The sequence below is a fragment of the Thalassophryne amazonica genome, chromosome 11 (genome assembly GCF_902500255.1).
Source record: "Thalassophryne amazonica chromosome 11, fThaAma1.1, whole genome shotgun sequence".
NCBI lineage: Eukaryota > Metazoa > Chordata > Actinopteri > Batrachoidiformes > Batrachoididae > Thalassophryne > Thalassophryne amazonica.
The window spans coordinates 46,594,514-46,612,132 of record NC_047113.1 but is presented as its reverse complement, the minus strand read 5'-3'; the positions used below and the strand labels follow the sequence as shown (position 1 = coordinate 46,612,132).

General features: G+C 41.2%; 1 long non-coding RNA gene across 1 annotated transcript; it reads left to right on the top strand.

Annotated features, from left to right (window-relative positions):
• Positions 1–5: 5 nt before the first annotated feature.
• On the top strand, positions 6–15,728 carry LOC117520709. Its single transcript, XR_004563740.1, has 3 exons — positions 6–17; positions 4,085–4,090; positions 15,662–15,728. It is a non-coding gene; the product is annotated as an uncharacterized LOC117520709 (long non-coding RNA).
• The last annotated feature ends 1,891 nt before the right edge of the window (positions 15,729–17,619 follow it).

Here is a 17,619-nt window from a genome sequence, read left to right as displayed (position 1 = left end):
GGATATGAAGTTGTGTTGTCCGCTCCAGAAATAACAATACAACGTTGTCACACGGTGAATCCCGCCACCAAATTGACCACACCGTTAGATGGTACTCCACATAACTGTGTGGCAGAGACAGAGAAATTTTTGAGAGCCAGAGAACATTTGTATAATCACGCCATAGATGCAGATCTAACCCTGTTCGTGGATGGCTCATGCTTTCGGGATGCCGCGGGATTGCATGCGGGTATGGGGATTGTTAAACTAAACACGGATGGCGAGACCTTTGAATTACTGGAGTCCCAAGGAATTGATCAGCCTTGTTCAGCCCAACTGGCAGAAATCAAAGCCTTAACTATGGCTTGCCAGATAGCTAAAGATCAACGTGTTAATATCTACACAGACTCAGCCTACGCTTATGGCGTATGTCATGTACATGCAAACATTTGGAAACAAAGGGGATTCCTGAGAGCAGATGGCACCCCTGTCACTCATGGAGAAGCGATTTCCCAACTGTTACAAGCTCTCCAATTACCGTCTGAGGTAGCCATCATTAAATGTGCAGGTCATCAAAAGAATAATAACATCATAGCTCAAGGTAACAATCTAGCAGATGACGCAGCGCGCAAAGGAGCACAAGGAGAAAATATGTTTCCCCTGCTAACCATCCAAGATTGTGCCCCACTGGTTTCACTTGACGCACTGATAGTGGCTCAAAGTAGGGCCAGTGGAGAAGAAAAACGAATGTGGGTTAAACGAGGCGCTATTGAGACACGCAGTCAGGGGCCAGCGGACAAGCTGTGGCGCAGTAGTCATGGACATTTTGTGTTACCCACCAATTTATTACGACATGCAATCATTTGGGCCCACGGACCCGATCATTGTTCGCGAGTCCAAATTATGAACAAACTAAAAGCTGTCTGGTGGTCACCATATATGGCAGCAACAGTGGACCGTTTGTTGAATGAGTGTGAGGTATGTGCACAGTACAAGGTCCGGAAATCATTCACAGCCCCTTTAGCCCACATTCCGGTCCCTGATGGGCCATTCAGACATCTTATGATGGATTTCATAGACATGGGAGCTGAAAATCGAGTTAAACGAATGAGATATGTTTTGGTAGTGATATGCAGATTCAGCCGATGGATTGAGGCAGTAGCCTCTGCAAATCAAGACCATAAAACGGTAGCCAAATTCTTGTGCCGAGATGTCTTTCCAAGATTTGGCATTCCAGATACTATCTCATCTGACAACGGTAGGGCTTTTGTAGCCAAGGTTACACAAGAAACATTCAAACAATTGGGTATCAAACAGAAGTTTGGGTGTGTTTATCACCCCCAATCAAATGGGGCGGTGGAACGGGCTAATGGCATTTTAAAGAACAAACTAGCAAAAATCATAGCAGACAGCAATGGCAAACTAACCTGGCTGGATGCGTTGCCGCTTGCTTTATTGTCAATGCGCTCACAAACTAACCGACTAACCCATTTGACACCATTTGAAGCTCTTACAGGTCGGCCGATGCCTATTCCATACCTGAGAGGACCCTACGAAGGACCATCGCTGGAGCAGCTACAAGACGAATGGCATAATTATCTGAGACAGTTAACCCAAATACACAAAACTATCTTTTTGCAGGTCAAAGGTGCTACAGAAGACAGAGAAGCAGAGATTCCACTTGAAAATCAGAGCATCCAGCCTGGTGATCTGGTTTACGTCAAGGTGTTCAAAAAGAAGTGGGACAGGCCCCGCCGAGAAGGTCCTTTCAAAGTTATTCTTGCCTCACGTACAGCAGTCAAAGTAGACGGTAAGGACACTTGGTTTCATTTAAACCACTGCTGTAGGGTTGGTAGCCCAGCGCCCCTGCGGCCTCGGCAAGCTCGTCTTGGCAGAGCCGCCGGGCCAAGGGGGGAAGCAGGAGAAGCCAGAGACCCTACAGCAGCACCGAGGGACGGCCACGCCTCCCTGCAGCCAGAAGAAGCACCGAGGGAAGGCCACGCCTCCCTGCAGCCAGGCGAACACCGGCCAAGGCGCTCACAGAGACTGATTGAACAAAGACGACGCACAGCTTCAGAGAGTAGTGGATCCCTGCCAGATAGAGCAGCGACAGACTCAGATGCAGACTCAGAGACAACTGGAGACGCAGGCCAACAGACAGACAGAAATACAGACCGACAGATAGACAGGCCACAGGAGACATCAGACTCGGACAGCAACTCAGTAGATTTACCGACAGAAGAACCGCAGGAAGTACAACCCAGACAAAGCACAGATACACCACACATCCCTAGTGACAGCTCATCTAGTGATGGCTCACTTAGTAGCACATCTAGTAGCACATCTCAACAGTCATCAGAGCAATGATTAAGGAATTATTCAAGGGATTGACAACACTACTGGTGGTCAGTATGGGAGAAAATAGACATCCAAAACATACAACGGACTGTGCCGTGGCCATGGCCGCAATAGCAGCTAAACAAGGCATTCTAAACACAGGAAAAACATATAATTTGGTATACATTAAATCAAAAGCCTACAAGAACATAGGAATACAGGGAAAGCTGGGGGATTACATATTAGGCGAAGCCATTAGCATCAAATGTGAAGAGGAGGGAACACTCAACATAGAGGCAATTTGTGATAAAAGAGGATGCAGGGAAACCAAGCAAGACGTAACTGTTACAGTACATGAAGCCACAAAATGGGTAAAAATCAAACCAAGGAAAAAGAGGACAATTAGAAGCCTAGAAACAAGCAGTCAATTAGGGAGATGGGATCCCAGTACAGACCTAGCCCGCACACAAGGGTTGAAGACCAATTTATTTTACCAATGGTTGAAATTTTCGGCTAGGCAGATCAGTGAAAAGCCTTGCATAGCCTGTCACCGGAAAGGTGTGATACCTCAGGCTAAACCCCTACCTGATATCAACAACTGTTATAGGAGTCCCCAACATAACTCAGACCAAGCAGAATGCTATACACAATGTGTTATGAAAATGGCAGTAGGTGATGAAAAATATGCTGCCGACAGTAAACTTTGTCCAGTGCCCCTAAGTACAGAAGGAACCGTTCCACCTATGATTAAAATAGAGAAAGGGATGATACACCCATTCTGTATAGCTAAAGGCTTAGTAGCACAATACATAAGTGATTGGCAGGTAGGGACGACCCAGCCAAAACACCACATACAGTGTATGCAAAAGCAGCAAGAATACAAACCGGCCAAAACAGCATGGAACATTACCGTCTGTCACACCCTGCTAGCAGCAGGCATACAGTGTGAACAAATAGTACCGGCCACAGGGGGGTCTGTAATTGGACTGAATCTCACCCATGCTTCATGGGTATCTACTCCAAATTTAGCTAAGGGAACGGTACCCTTAGCTGACATCTTTTGGATATGCGGACAAAAAAGGAAACTCCTGTCATCGCTGTCCCCTAATTGGAAGGGCCTTTGTGCTCCTGTGATGCTCACAGGAGCTATAACAGTAATTGAAATGCCAAATTCAATACAACCCATGCCACAGAAACTTCGTAAGAAAAGAGGAATAATGACGTTTAAAACAGACTACAACATCACAGTAAGAAACGGGATACCAGAAGGGATACCCCGACAGTTAGAAGCCATAGACAGTAGCAGAGTTAAAGCAGATGAAGATGCGGATAAATGGGGATGGGCATTGGCTCTGTTCGGGGTTACTCCAAAAATCCGTTCTAGGTTCCAGGAGGTGCAGTGGATTAATTACTTGTGGTATAATCAGCAAAGATACCTGAACTGGACATTGGCAGCAGTAGGAGCCTTAACCGAACAACTGCACGCCACCTCGCTAATGACAATGCAAAATAGATTAGCTATCGAGATGATGATGGCTGATGAACAAGGAGTTTGTATTATGATCAAAGCCACCGAATGTTGCACAGCTATTCCCATGCGTACAGGGGAAGACGGAAATTTGACAGAGCTCTTAATCACACTTGAAGAGATGCAACAGGAACTGTTAAGTAACTCCATAGGAGGGAGAAATGAAACTGACGATTCTGGATACATTGTAGGGAATGGAATGAATATTGGCCCACTGTTTTCACTGTTTGGGACTCTAAGGAGAGGGTGGATATCATGGAAAGACTGGTTGTACCAGATAGGTGTAATCTTGGCACTAACAGGGGTGGCGGTCTTGCTGGTAATATGTTGTGGTATTCCCTTGATAAAATTTCTGGTCAATAAATTGATTTCATCCACAGTAGGACAGCTCCCACTGTTAGCCATCCGAGCCCTAGAAGAAAGCACAAACGAAACAGACAGAGAACCAGAATATATGGAAATGGATGAAATACCAATTATCCTCCCCGACAGCCCCCAGCTCCCTAATATTGTGGCGTACACCCCAGATAGGGAGGACTGGGATGGACCGTGCTTGGTGATATTGTAGACGAGGAAGAAGACATGCACACACATTTACATTTACACACATGCACCCACAAAAATGAGGGATAGGATAGACAATATCTGAAAGAATGACATGGAGCTGTAATAATGAACGTATATGTATATTACTAGGACACAGGAGTATGGCTGAGAGACCAGACTCCCCTGATCAGGGACCTATGCCTGATCTGCCTCTATCAAGTCTGATTTTACTCTCAGAACTGTTTGGAGAAGAGGATATACAGGAGGGATGGTCGAGACATGATTGGTCGCCACAGCCGCCTTCCATCCAGCAGCTAAACCAGTTGGCAACAGAAGGATCTTCATCGTTCCAGCACCTGGCGATGACGGCTTCACAGAATCTGCCTGCAGCAAGAGTCGGCCCGAGGACTCCACCATCACCTGAAAGACCCTTTGGACTCAGGAACAGCCATGGAGACAGTCACATGTGCCAGTGGCAACGATACCCTCCAGGGGAGGCAGCCAAGGTCGGCCATATGCAGCAACCGCCCGAGTGCATCCTAGACCCAATTCACTGCTAGGACCTGTCCCCAGCTTTCCATCCCCAAGGCAGGAGAGATATTCTGATCAGCCCAGTACCTCTGGAGGAGGATCAGCAGGGGTAGACCTTAGCCGAACTCACCCACCAGGACAGAGGGGAGCTTTGTACAGGCTGCTAAATGCCCAGAGTGTCCCACCCACTTGCCTGTGCGACATCAACAATACTCCCCCCACACACGAAATGCCTTCCCCCTTGTACTTCCTGTCCCCTGGACAGCACAACCTTAATCTGGTCATGGTCACCCCACAGGACATGGCAATCTTGGTTCGAGAGCTTCGTCTTCCACAAGAGTCTGTTCCAAAAACCTTGGAGCAGCTCCTGCCCCTCACAAATCACATTCCCCATGAGCTATTTGAGGAAATCATGCCACAACTAAGTCAGACAGCTGCATACCTGTTCAGGATACACCGTGACAATGCCAACATCTCTTGTGCTCAGGAGGGCCTCCATACTCAACTGTGTGGTCTTCAGTCTAGTATGGACATGCTAGCCAGCATGATGGAGCATATGGAAAGGGAGCAGCTAGGACTGGCCACCACCACCCTGAATGTGGGCAAGAATTCTCTGGGGGCCCTGTACAACCTGGCCAAGCAGCACAAGGAGCTGGAAAGATCCATCAGAGAACTGCACGACTGTCTGAAAGCCAGAATTCCTGATCCTCCCCCCACTACCCCTGAAAGGCCAACCTCCCCATGTTCCCCAACTTCTCCCAAAACTTCAGATGCTGAGTAAATGCTGAGGAGCGCGGACTGACGTAATGGCACTGAACACGGACTATGATCTTGGTTCTTGAGTTTGAATTGCGGACTGGTTTCAGAAATCTGAGTGTAACTAAAAACAAAGAAGGATATATGTTAGTAACGAAAGTTGGGTAAATGTCTGTCCTTACCATCATCTGCGTAACACAGATAAAGCTAAATGCATACACATAGATATCACATTGCAAAGTTATAAAAAGGGGACCCTTACACGGCGTGTTTGTAGATTTAGTAGTAAAAATGCACCATAGGGACCCCTTTTTCTTAAATTATAGCATGCCTCAAGAGACATGCATCGCCTAAATTTGGTGTCTGGCCAAAAAGGGCATTAGAAAACAAGCTGAAAAAGAAGAAAAACAAAGTGGAGAATGTTGAGAAATGGCCTATAATGAAAACCATTATATGATTGACTAAGGCAAATGACTTAAGGACGGACATGAAGGGAAACCATTTATTGTGTTTATCATTTAACTAGACATAGCTGCGCTAACCTTAGAATAGTTTCTTGATTGGTTGACTAAATAGTGGTAACGTAGGGGTTATTTGATGCATTTAAATAATAAATGTGTGACGCTTTAACAAAATAATATGTAGAACCAAGTATAATGGGTTGGAGCCTCTGGTTGAGTGAGTCAATAGATGCCAGAAGATGATTGGTTGCACTGATGTCAATGTGAAGCCTTTACTTTGCCATGATTAAGAGGTTGATGTAACTTGTTTTATGTGGCCATTTTAAGTGCCTTGAATTACACCAAAACTCAATGTTTGAATGTCACCTTGTGTTGATATAATCCAGCTAATTGCTCACCTTGTGCCTTAGTATGTAGGTTCACCTGCACTGCAATATATTTACCGTGTGAAGTATCACTGATATTCATATCCGCACCAGAGTTATCAGTAACTCGAGTGATGTGTTTTTCTTTTTTATTGCAATGCACAAATGAGGATGTCTTGTCAGCAAACAACCCAAGAGTATAGTTGATGTAATGGGACTCTTTCGAGTCCCAGAGGAGGGACTGTAGAAGAATTTTTAGGTCCATATTTGAACTGTGATGAACTATCAAGTGTCCTGATCCGAACTGTATGTCCTCTGGTTGAACTAGCAGGTGTTCAACCCAAAAAAAGGGCTCTATTAGTCATTTAGTCTGTCAGGGGCTTTCCAAGGCCTTTTAGGTGCTTTCCCGCAGGCCACGTGCGGGGGCCTCAGGCCAGCTGCACGTGTGGCTGAGGCCACGTGCGGAGGGGGCCTCAGGCCAGCTGCACGTGTGGCTGAGGCCACGTGCGGAGGGGGCCTCAGGCCAGCTGCACCTGTGGCTGAAGGTCTTTTAAAAAAAATCAGTTGTAAATCCTTCATGTTTTAATGGGAGCGTTTGTCACATTGAAATAATGGCCTAACACCTGCTTAGGGTTCACTAGAGGACGCTTCCAATAGAAAACCATGTCTTGGGAATGAAATAAATAAAAAAGTCGAAGGAGGAGCGATGCCCGCGGGTCTCCAATAAATAGACGAGCGCGGTTGTCATATTCAGTCTCTCTAGAGGACTCAGTTTGTCTAAGCTTTGTGTCGAAGGCTTAAATAAACTTAAAAACTCTGTGCATTTTATCTTGCTTAAGGCTGAATTATTCTAAAGTGTTGTGTCATTTTCTAGCATATCACTTGCAATTAGTTTGTGTTATCTAAAAGACGACATCCTGAGAAGACTAAAGACGAGCCGCGACAGTGTGTTGAAGTTTGAGGGAAAAATTAATTTCATCCATTTTGGAATAAGTCTGTAGCATAACAAAATGTGGAAAAAGTGCAATTCTGTGAATACTTTCTGGATGCACTGTATACATGAATATAATACATTCTATTTCCTCTTTTTTAGGTGGGATTAGTACTTTATACATATCATCAGACAACTAAGGTTTGTGGGAAGGGCTAAATCTACTTTACATTGAATTAAGTAGAGATGAATACCAAATATATATTTTTAATTTTCAACCCCCTGTGCAAAACATTTTTTTAAAAATTGATGACCATCTATTATTATTTCATAGAGGGTGATTTTCTTAAAAAGAAGACCTGAAATTTCAGCTACAATTTGCCAGAAGGTACGTCTGAGATGCAAGCCTAGATTTGGTGTTTTGGTGAAAGAAAATCCTCCTCTGTGCCACTTCATCATGAAGCTGTATAACTGGGGATACAAAATACGAACTTTCATCACGCACAATTTTTCCAATGACAGCCAGAGAACCCTACACAGCAAAATCACCAGTGTAAAATTAACACTGAGAGTGTTAAATTAACACTGCCAGTGTCTATATATTCCTCACTGACCCAGTGTGGACCCATACAGACACTGTCAGGGTTAATTTAACACTTCTGATTTTGCTGTGTATAACTTTTTCTGGGTTGTCTGGGTGTCTTGGTGTCTTTCCTCACCCTTTTCCTTCTTGCTCAGTCACTTAGTTTTTGAGAACTGTCTGTTCCACGCAGATTTACCTCAGAGTGCCATACTATTTGTATTTCTTCATAACTGATGTAAATAGTCCAAGACATATTCAGTGACTTGGAAATGTTCAAGTATCCATCCCCTGACCTGTCTGAAGAAAACTGGCAATAAAACTGATTATTTTCAGGTATCATACCAAAGCATTTCATTACTTATGCAACCAGTCATCTTGGCTTTTATATTTTTAATTAATTTTCATCAAGTTGTAGAGATTTGCTTTGAGTTTGAGTTTCAAGGATGATAATTTTAGAATTTTTATTTTTTTTGTATTTGAAATGGCATAAACAAAGTGTGAAATACCAAGTGTTCCAATACTTTTGGAGGGGACCATATATGTCTTGAAGCATGAACCAAGTCTTTTGTAACATTTGTGTCTTATATTGTAATTTAACAGTTCAATTGCAGTTGAATTCAATATATTTATTTATATAGCACCAAATCACAACATAAGTCACCCCAAGGTGCTTCACAAGGGTAAGGTCTAACCTTGCCCAATCCCCCTGATCAAGGCAACACTGGCAAGGAAAATCCCCCTTGTGTGTTTTTAAGCATCAGGTTGTTCACTATCAACAAGGGCGTTATGTGTTTGTCAATTAACAACTAAATTCAAGATCAAATCTCCACAATGAGGATCAAATATCTGGATCAAAGGAGGAGCAACCAGGATCAAAGGCCAGGATCAAATGTCAGCAATGAAGATCAAAAGTCAGGATCAAAGATAATGATCAAAGAACAGCGATGAGGATCAAAAACTGAATCAAAGATGACTGATCAGGATAAAAGATCAGGATCAGTGGTCTACGATAGAGAAAACTCATGACCAAAGGAGGATCAAAGGAGGATCAAACTAGGATCGACGAAGGATCAAAGTAGGCATGGGCAGGATAATAGGTACACAATGAACATCACATATCTAATCCAAGACCAGTATAAAATGTCAGCAATGAGGATCAAAAATTCAGATCAGAGATGAGGGGTCAAGATCGTAGGTGAGAGATCCAGATCAAAGACCAGGATTAAATTAGTTAATGAGAATCACAGGTCACAGTCAAAGATAACTGATAATGGTAGAATATCAGGATCAAAGGTCAGCAATGGGAATCAAAAATCAGGATCAGTGATGAGTAATCAGGATCAAAGGGTAACAATCAGAATCAAACCTCAGCAAAGGTGAACAAAGAAAGAAAAATGTCAACAGAGACTGTAAGAACTGAGCTCCTGTGGACCTTGGTGGACCTTTTTCACTCTGAATGCCCTCTAATGGGTTTTGTTGTTCTCTCTTCCATAGCTGCTTACTTCCAAAACATTGTTGTCTGCCTGACAAAATCCTTGGATTTGACTGAAAACTACATCTGTAAAAATGAGTGAAGAAGTGATTTTTGGGCATTCTGAGCTGGCTTTTGCTGAACCGGGTGTTTTCTAGGCAATAATGAACACATTATAATCCGAAGTGGCTGAGAGTGAAAATAGCGACATTGTTGGTATTTCCATCATGTGGGAGGATCATCCAGGCCAGTCTTCACAGTAACAATCACGTTTTCTTCACCCGAGTTAATGGGACAGCTGGTTGACCATTTCTGACCACACAGCCATCGACATCGCCGGATTAAAGGCAAGGTAACGAATTTAACAGGAGAAAATTATAGTCAGCATTGGAAATGAGCTAAACTATGAGGAGCTGTGCAAGCCATAATTTATTATTAGAGCCTCACGTCATATATACTTTTCCATATACATATATTGAAGGATTTATAGTTTGTGTGGTTTGAGTTTGCATGCGTATAATGTAGTGATGGGTTGCAACAGTAAAAAAGTACATAAAAAAATAATGCATTTATGGTTGTTAAGTGAATTTTAGTGTGATAAAGATCAGCTTTATCATCAAACGCATGCACAGCTGCTGCCAAAGTCTTACCCTGTTATCCCTCTCCAACTGAGATATACGATATATATATATAGCAAGAGCTACACATTTGCTCAAAAATACGTTGACCATCTATACTTCCTGATTACTCGCTGGTATACTAAAGCAGATGCCAGAAGGGATTAGGTAAGATGAAATCCCTTGATAGGAGACGGGAAACCAAAGGTTCCTTTGAAAGATTAAATGTGCAACCTGCTGCATGTGTAAGCCATGAAAGCTGCTTTGTGCTGTGTTTCTCCTGTTTCATTAAAATTCAAAGAGTCATTATTCTGGCATGATCACTCACACCTCCAGATTCCCAAAATGCAGCCACACAAACTCCAACATAACTCCCTGTACTGCAGCAGATAACAGAATACAGAGTAATCTTTCAAATAGTTATACAAGCACCAAATTCAGTAGAAATACTCCTTAGACATTACTCTTTTGAAAACACAAACAGGCCACATGAATTTTCAGTAGGCAGCCAGGTAGGGGTCAATGAAGGATTACACAGGGGTCAAAAATTGTCTTTCTGTTAAGGGTGTTAACATTTGGAATAAGTGTCCTGATAACATCAAATTATTTGGCAACTTGGTTGGCTTTAAAAGGCTTTTTAAAAATCATTTAATTACTTATTATACAACCCCTGGCAAAAATTATGGAATCACCGGCCTCAGAGGATGTTCATTCAGTTGTTTAATTTTGTAGAAAAAAAGCAGATCACAGACATGACACAAAACTAAAGTCATTTCAAATGTCAACTTTCAGGGCTTAAGAAACACTATAAGAAATCAAGAAAAAAAAAATTGTGGCAGTCAGTAACGGTTACTTTTTTAGACCAAGCAGAGGAAAAAAAATATGGACTCACTCAATTCTGAGGAATAAATTATGGAATCACCCTGTAAATTTTCATCCCCAAAACTAACACCTGCATCAAATCAGATCTGCTCGTTAGTCTGCATCTAAAAAGGAGTGATCACACCTTGGAGAGCTGTTGCACCAAGTGGACCGACATGAATCATGGCTCCAACACGAGAGATGTCAATGGAAACAAAGGAGAGGATTATCAAACTCTTAAAAGAGGGTAAATCATGCAATGTTACAAAAGATGTTGGTTGTTCACAGTCAGCTGTGTCTAAACTCTGGACCAAATACAAACAACATGGGAAGGTTGTTAAAGGCAAACATACTGGTAGACCAAGGAAGACATCAAAGCGTCAAGACAGAAAACTTAAAGCAATATGTCTCAAAAATCAAAAATGCACAACAAAACAAATGAGGAACGAATGGGAGGAAACTGGAGTCAACGTCTGTGACCGAAGTGTAAGAAACCGCCTAAAGGAAATGGGATTTACATACAGAAAAGCTAAATGAAAGCCATCATTAACACCTAAACAGAAAAAAACAAGGTTACAATGGGCTAAGGAAAAGCAATCGTGGACTGTGGATGACTGGATGAAAGTCATATTCAGTGATGATCTCAAATCTGCATTGCGCAAGGTGATGATGCTAGAACTTTTGTTTGGTGCCGTTCCAATGAGATTTATAAAGATGACTGCGTGAAGAGAACATGTAAATTTCCACAGTCATTGATGATATGGGGCTGCATGTCAGGTAAAGGCACTGGGGAGATGGCTGTCATTACATCATTAATAAATGCACAAGTCTACGTTGATATTTTGGACACTTTTCTTATCCCATCAATTGAAAGGATGTTTGGGGATGATGAAATCATTTTTTAAGATGATAATGCATCTTGCCATAGAGCAAAAACTGTGAAAACATTCCTTGCAAAAATACACACAGGGTCAATGTCATGGCCTGCAAATAGTCGGGATCTTAATCCAATTGAAAATCTTTGGTGGAATTTGAAGAAAATGGTCCATGACAAGGCTCCAACCTGCAAAGCTGATCTGGCAACAGCAATCAGAGAAAGTTGGAGCCAGATTGATGAAGAGTACTGTTTGGCACTCATTAAGTCCATGCCTCAGAGACTGCAAGCTGTTATAAAAGCCAGAGGTGGTGCAACAAAATACTAGTGATGTGTTGGAGCTTTCTTTTGTTTTTCATGATTCCATAATTTTTTCCTCAGAATTGAGTGATTCCGTATTTATATTTATATTTATATCCCTCTGCTTGGTCTAAAAAAGTAACCGTTACTGACTGCCACAATTTTTTTTCCTGATTTCTTATAGTGTTTCTTAAGCCCTGAAAGTTGCCATTTGAAATGACTTTAGTTTTGTGTCATGTCTGTGATCTGCTTTTTTTCTACAAAATTAAACAACTGAATGAACATCCTCCGAGGCCGGTGATTCCATAATTTTTGCCAGGGGTTGTAGCAAGATGAATTAGGTGTATCGATTTTGTTTTTTTTTGTTTTTTTTTTGGGGGGGGGGGGGGGGGGTATGCATTCTGTACTGTTGTTTGCATGGTTGTGTTTTGACATTTTAGTTCAGTGATTAATTTATACATTGTATTCATTATTGTGGGTATATATACATATGTATAAATTTTTATTTTTATGGTTAAAGGGATGGGCATTTATAAGCTTTTACTTCTGCCTACACCCTTTCAGGCACATGGGTATGTTGTTAAATTGTTTTCTTTATGAGCTTTTTTTTATTATTATTGATATTTGAGTCTGTGTGTGCCAGATGAATTAATTTATTCATTCAATCACAGGAGTCAAAATTTTAAAATGCTCCAATCATATTTATCTGATCACAAAATTTCCAAAAAGGTATAGTTCAGACTATCTACCAGAGGTGGGACGAAGTCACTGTCAAGTCATTCTCAAGTCATCAATCTGCAAGTCCCAAGGCAAGTCTCAAGTCAGCTTGCAAACAATTTGTGATCATTATGACTTGAGACTTGCCTTGGGACTTGCTGATTCATGACTTGAAAGTGACTTGACGGTGACTTCATCCCACCTCTGCTATCTACGAGTAGATGGTGCAGAGTTATGGGGTAAAAACTGCAAAAATGGTGACAAAGGTCAGTTTCAGTTTGTACAGGGGTCAAAAGTTGAAGTTGCTCCAATTTTGGTAAAAAGTGATGCAAACTACTGGATGCATTAATAGTATATTTTAAAGGTAATATGCACCATGTGTTATGCTAAGCTATCATGTTACATGTAACGTATTTTATTTTTGTCATAGAAGCCAATGTAGATTGACCTTAATTTTATTAATCATATTAACTCAACCAATAATTAGAATTTTTTTTTCTTTTCTTTTTTTTTTTTTTACCAAAATTTGAGCAACATTAACTTTTGACCCCTGTACAAACTGAAAGTGACCTTTGTGACCATTCTTCCTCTTTTTGCCCCATAACTCCACAGATGTCAGCCATAGATAGTCCAAACTATACCTTTGTGGAATTGTTATGATCAGACAAATAATGTGGGAAAGTTTTCAATATGATTGGAGCATTTTTAAATTTTGGCCTCTGAGTAATTCTTTGTTGACCGCTAACTGCCCACCTGTTGTCTGTGTGCTTTTTCAAAAGAGTAATGTCAAAGGAGAATTTGAGCAGAATTTGGTGCTGATATCACCATTTGAAAGACTGTTTCAGTTGTCTGCTGCACGACCGTGAAAAGGTCACAGCCAGTTTAAGAGTCAAAACCAGTTTAATGGTGTAATATGGAGCCACAATAACCACACGGTGTCCTGTTTTTATTGAGAGTTCAGGTGACATTCACGATGTTGACTTCCTTGAAATAAAGCCAGTAAGTAAAAATAAAAATGGGTAGTTAAGTTTTTTAGTTTCTGTTGTTGCTCAAGTATTTGGTTTCAGACAGTTCCTTTTCTAAAAGGTCCAAACTAGAAATAACATACTTATATAAGCCTGACAGTTTACAGCAGCTTACCTTTATAACCACAAATCTGAAAATGTTGGGACAAAATGGAAAAATAAGCAAATAAAAAATACATAATGATTTTTACATTTACTTTGACTACTCTTTCACTGCAGACAGTATGAGCCCAAAATATTTAATGTTTTGTGTGGTCAACTTTATTTCTTAATATACAGTACAAGTCAAAGGTATGGACACTCTTTCCCTTTTGACTAATAGTGAATATGCATTGCTGCATTTCAGGACTGCACATTCCAAAAAAAGTCTAGACGCTAAAACATTTGCCACTTTGTAATGTTGTCATTCCTTCTCACAACACTTAAAAGTAGAGCTGGGCAATGACAAAAAATTTTTAATAGCGATTAATTGCATGATTTCCATGATTAATCGCGATTAATCACATTGTTATATGAAAAATGAATTCAGAAGTACTGTATAGCACAATTGTATTTTAAATGTTCTGCCATATGAATGAAAGTGCCATAACGTTTGTTCTGCAAACACTTAACAACAGCATTTTGTTTATGCAGTTGCAGTTAACAGGGTTCTCAGCACGATTTTTTCTCAGCATAATGGGATGGAAAAATCACCTTAAAACTGGAGGTTTGGGGATGCTTATGTTCCCCTGAGGCTTTTCCATTGTGGGCTTATAAAGGGCCTTCTTTGGTAGTCTAAATAAATATACCAAAATTTGAAGTTCCAGAAAAGTCATTTTCTGGAAGTTTGACCTTGTATTTTTAAACAAGACAGTGCAAAATCACCTTCTTCACACACATTATAGAGGCATAGCTCTGGAGGAAGGCACTCGTATGAGGGCACTCTGAATATCATTCAGAGCAGTCATAATGCACAGCGTGGTGGAATCTCTGGACTGTAAAAAGAGCTGAGAAGCAGACTGTGACAGCACTGGGGGAAACAAGGAGGCATTTGTGAACAGGTAACACATTTGTGGCGTAGTGACCCTCCATCTGCTTACAGAGAAACTTAAGTCTGCATTCCTCCAAACCAACAACACATGCCATCGCAGTTATACCAGTGCTTCGTTGCAGCCTTAGTGGGATGATTTTAGCAGTGTTTGGATTTGTTGCTCTAAGGAATGGTGTGGAAGGTTCCCAGTTCAAATCCCACCCCTGCCACATTTCTCCATGTAATGTGGAGTTTAGATTAGATAGAACTTTATTAATACCTTGGGAAGACTGCCTCAGGGAAACTAATGTTCCAACAGCATTGCATAGCAGCACAAAAAGTATCAAAAGTTAAAGTGAAAAGCAATTTGCAAATATAAATATACACAAATATATAGTAAATACCAGACATACTGCTTGCTGCTGGCTTATTGGCTACTACTGTTCCTCTCATTCCCGTCCTCTGTCTTCCTCTTACTCCTGCCTCCCATGAGTGAGGAGTTGCACAGTCTGATGGCCTGAGGGACAAAGGAGTTTTTCAGTCTGTTGGTCCTGCACTTGGGAAGGAGCAGTCTGTGGCTGAAGAGGCTCCTCTGGTTGTTGATGACGGTGTGCAGAGGGTGACTGGCATCGTCCATAATGTCCAGCAGTTTGTCCAGTGTTTTCTCTTCTCTGCCACCGTCACCAGAGTCCAGCTTCATGCCAACCACAGAGCCAGCCCGCCTGATCAGTTTATCCAGCCTGGATGTGTCACAAACATGTGTCAGAAAGGACATCTGGCATAAACATCTGCCAATTCAACATGCAGATCCACCTTGATCTGCTGTGGTGACCCTGAGTGAAAACAAGGGAGCAGCTGATCTCCTCTGTGAAACTTCCAAAGAGTTGCTTCATATTACAGTCAGCCCACACACAGGTAATGCAACTGCTCTGAGGAGTGGGGCAAAGTCTCTGACCTCTTCCCAATCAATTCTGGTGTTCACTAGTGATGTGGCTTCTTTTCTGTTCAATACTTACATCAACTGAGTGTTGTGTGAGGTGGTGGAGTCAAGCATCTTGGGTGGCTTTGTTGGTGAGGAATTCACTGACATTGAAAGGAAAGTTACTGACCTTGACTTTATGGGCAATACTGTCATGTGTTTGGAAATAATGAATGCCTTGATTGCAGCAATCCAAACTAAGATTCAGGCCTTCAATGATTTCCTGGACACAGGCATCATAAGTGTGTGTCTGTGGTGAAAGTTTCAAACCTGTAAAAGTAATCACTTACCTCTGCAGTGATATTCATTTAAGAGATGTCTGAGAAGATCTTATGGACTCATGAGGTCATTGGACAAAGAACGAAAGGTCCTGATACTTCTTGTGTCAATGAATGGTCGTGAGACTAGGATGCATTTGTGTTAAAAGAATGCTCATCTTGGGAGACACATACTATTTGCATTGTGTGAGAATATTAGCTGTGACATTTTGGACACGTGGTGCATGATCCAGTGTACAGGCATCTCAGTGATCAGGATACCAGTAAGTGGAAAAGGTTAAGGGAGGACACCCAAATAGCACATGGCCGTAGTAGATAGATGGCTACTTGATGTTCAGATGTGCAGTCACAACAAGGGTTTTGCCTCATAATGTGATGAGTTGGGTGTGAGTATGTGTCGATTTAAATTTTTTTTGGAGTGTTTAAAAAAACATGCCTGGCCAATACATAAGGAGTACAAAGTCAAGGAAAAATGCATATAATATAATGCTTACTAACACATTGCCTGTAGGGATCCACAGGCTCTAGATTGAGTAGAAATTTATAAAATAGATATCTGACAATTTTTCAAGGGTGGTAATAAATTATGTAAAGTTTATATAACGATTTTAACTGAAAGTGCAGGAAATGAAAAATGAGAGTTTTGTGAATAATTCTATTTATTATTTGGTACATTTAGTTGATGTCATGTTTTACAACTGGCAAGGTTGACATATTTCCTTTGTTCAGAGCTTGTCTGGTTACCAGGGACTGGTTATTGGTGATATCAATATCCATTCTTCACTGTTGTTACCTAATATCCCTAATTTTTTCAAAAATATTAGTTCTATTAACTTTCCGTTTTCGCGGCGAAATGGCAAATGTCAGCTCTCCCCAGTTTCTCCGTGATCAAAGTTACGTACATGTACACAGAGGCCACTTCGCTATTATATAATAAGATAATGCTGTAAGTTATTTCAGTGGTGAGTCAACTCAACTCAAAATTTTTAATTTAATCATTTTTATTAATTTTGTGACAAAGATCAAATGAAAAACCTAACTTTATTGCCTTATGACATCATAGAAGGAAAGTAAACATGACATCACAAATGTTCAGCATCTACACACACATGCACACGCACACACACCAAAGTTAACACGATCCAGGACAGATCCAGAGCTGGTAGTTTGGTATACTGAATATAAACTGTTCCATGAGATCCACAATGTGTTGGTTTGGAATTTGGTAAAAGTAAATCTATAATAAAGCCCTCAGCTCAGTGTGTACTTACAGTGTGTGTTGCAAAAAATGTCACAATTGTGACCACATTTCTGCATTGGTGGAGGTGTGAACTCTCTGAGTGCACATGAACGTTCAAAATTTTGCTGATTGGGGAACATTAGCAAATTAAAAACACATTTGGATGATGATACAGACTTCAACAGAAAGTTGTAGACATTGCGGAGGATCTGACAATAATTGGGTGACATG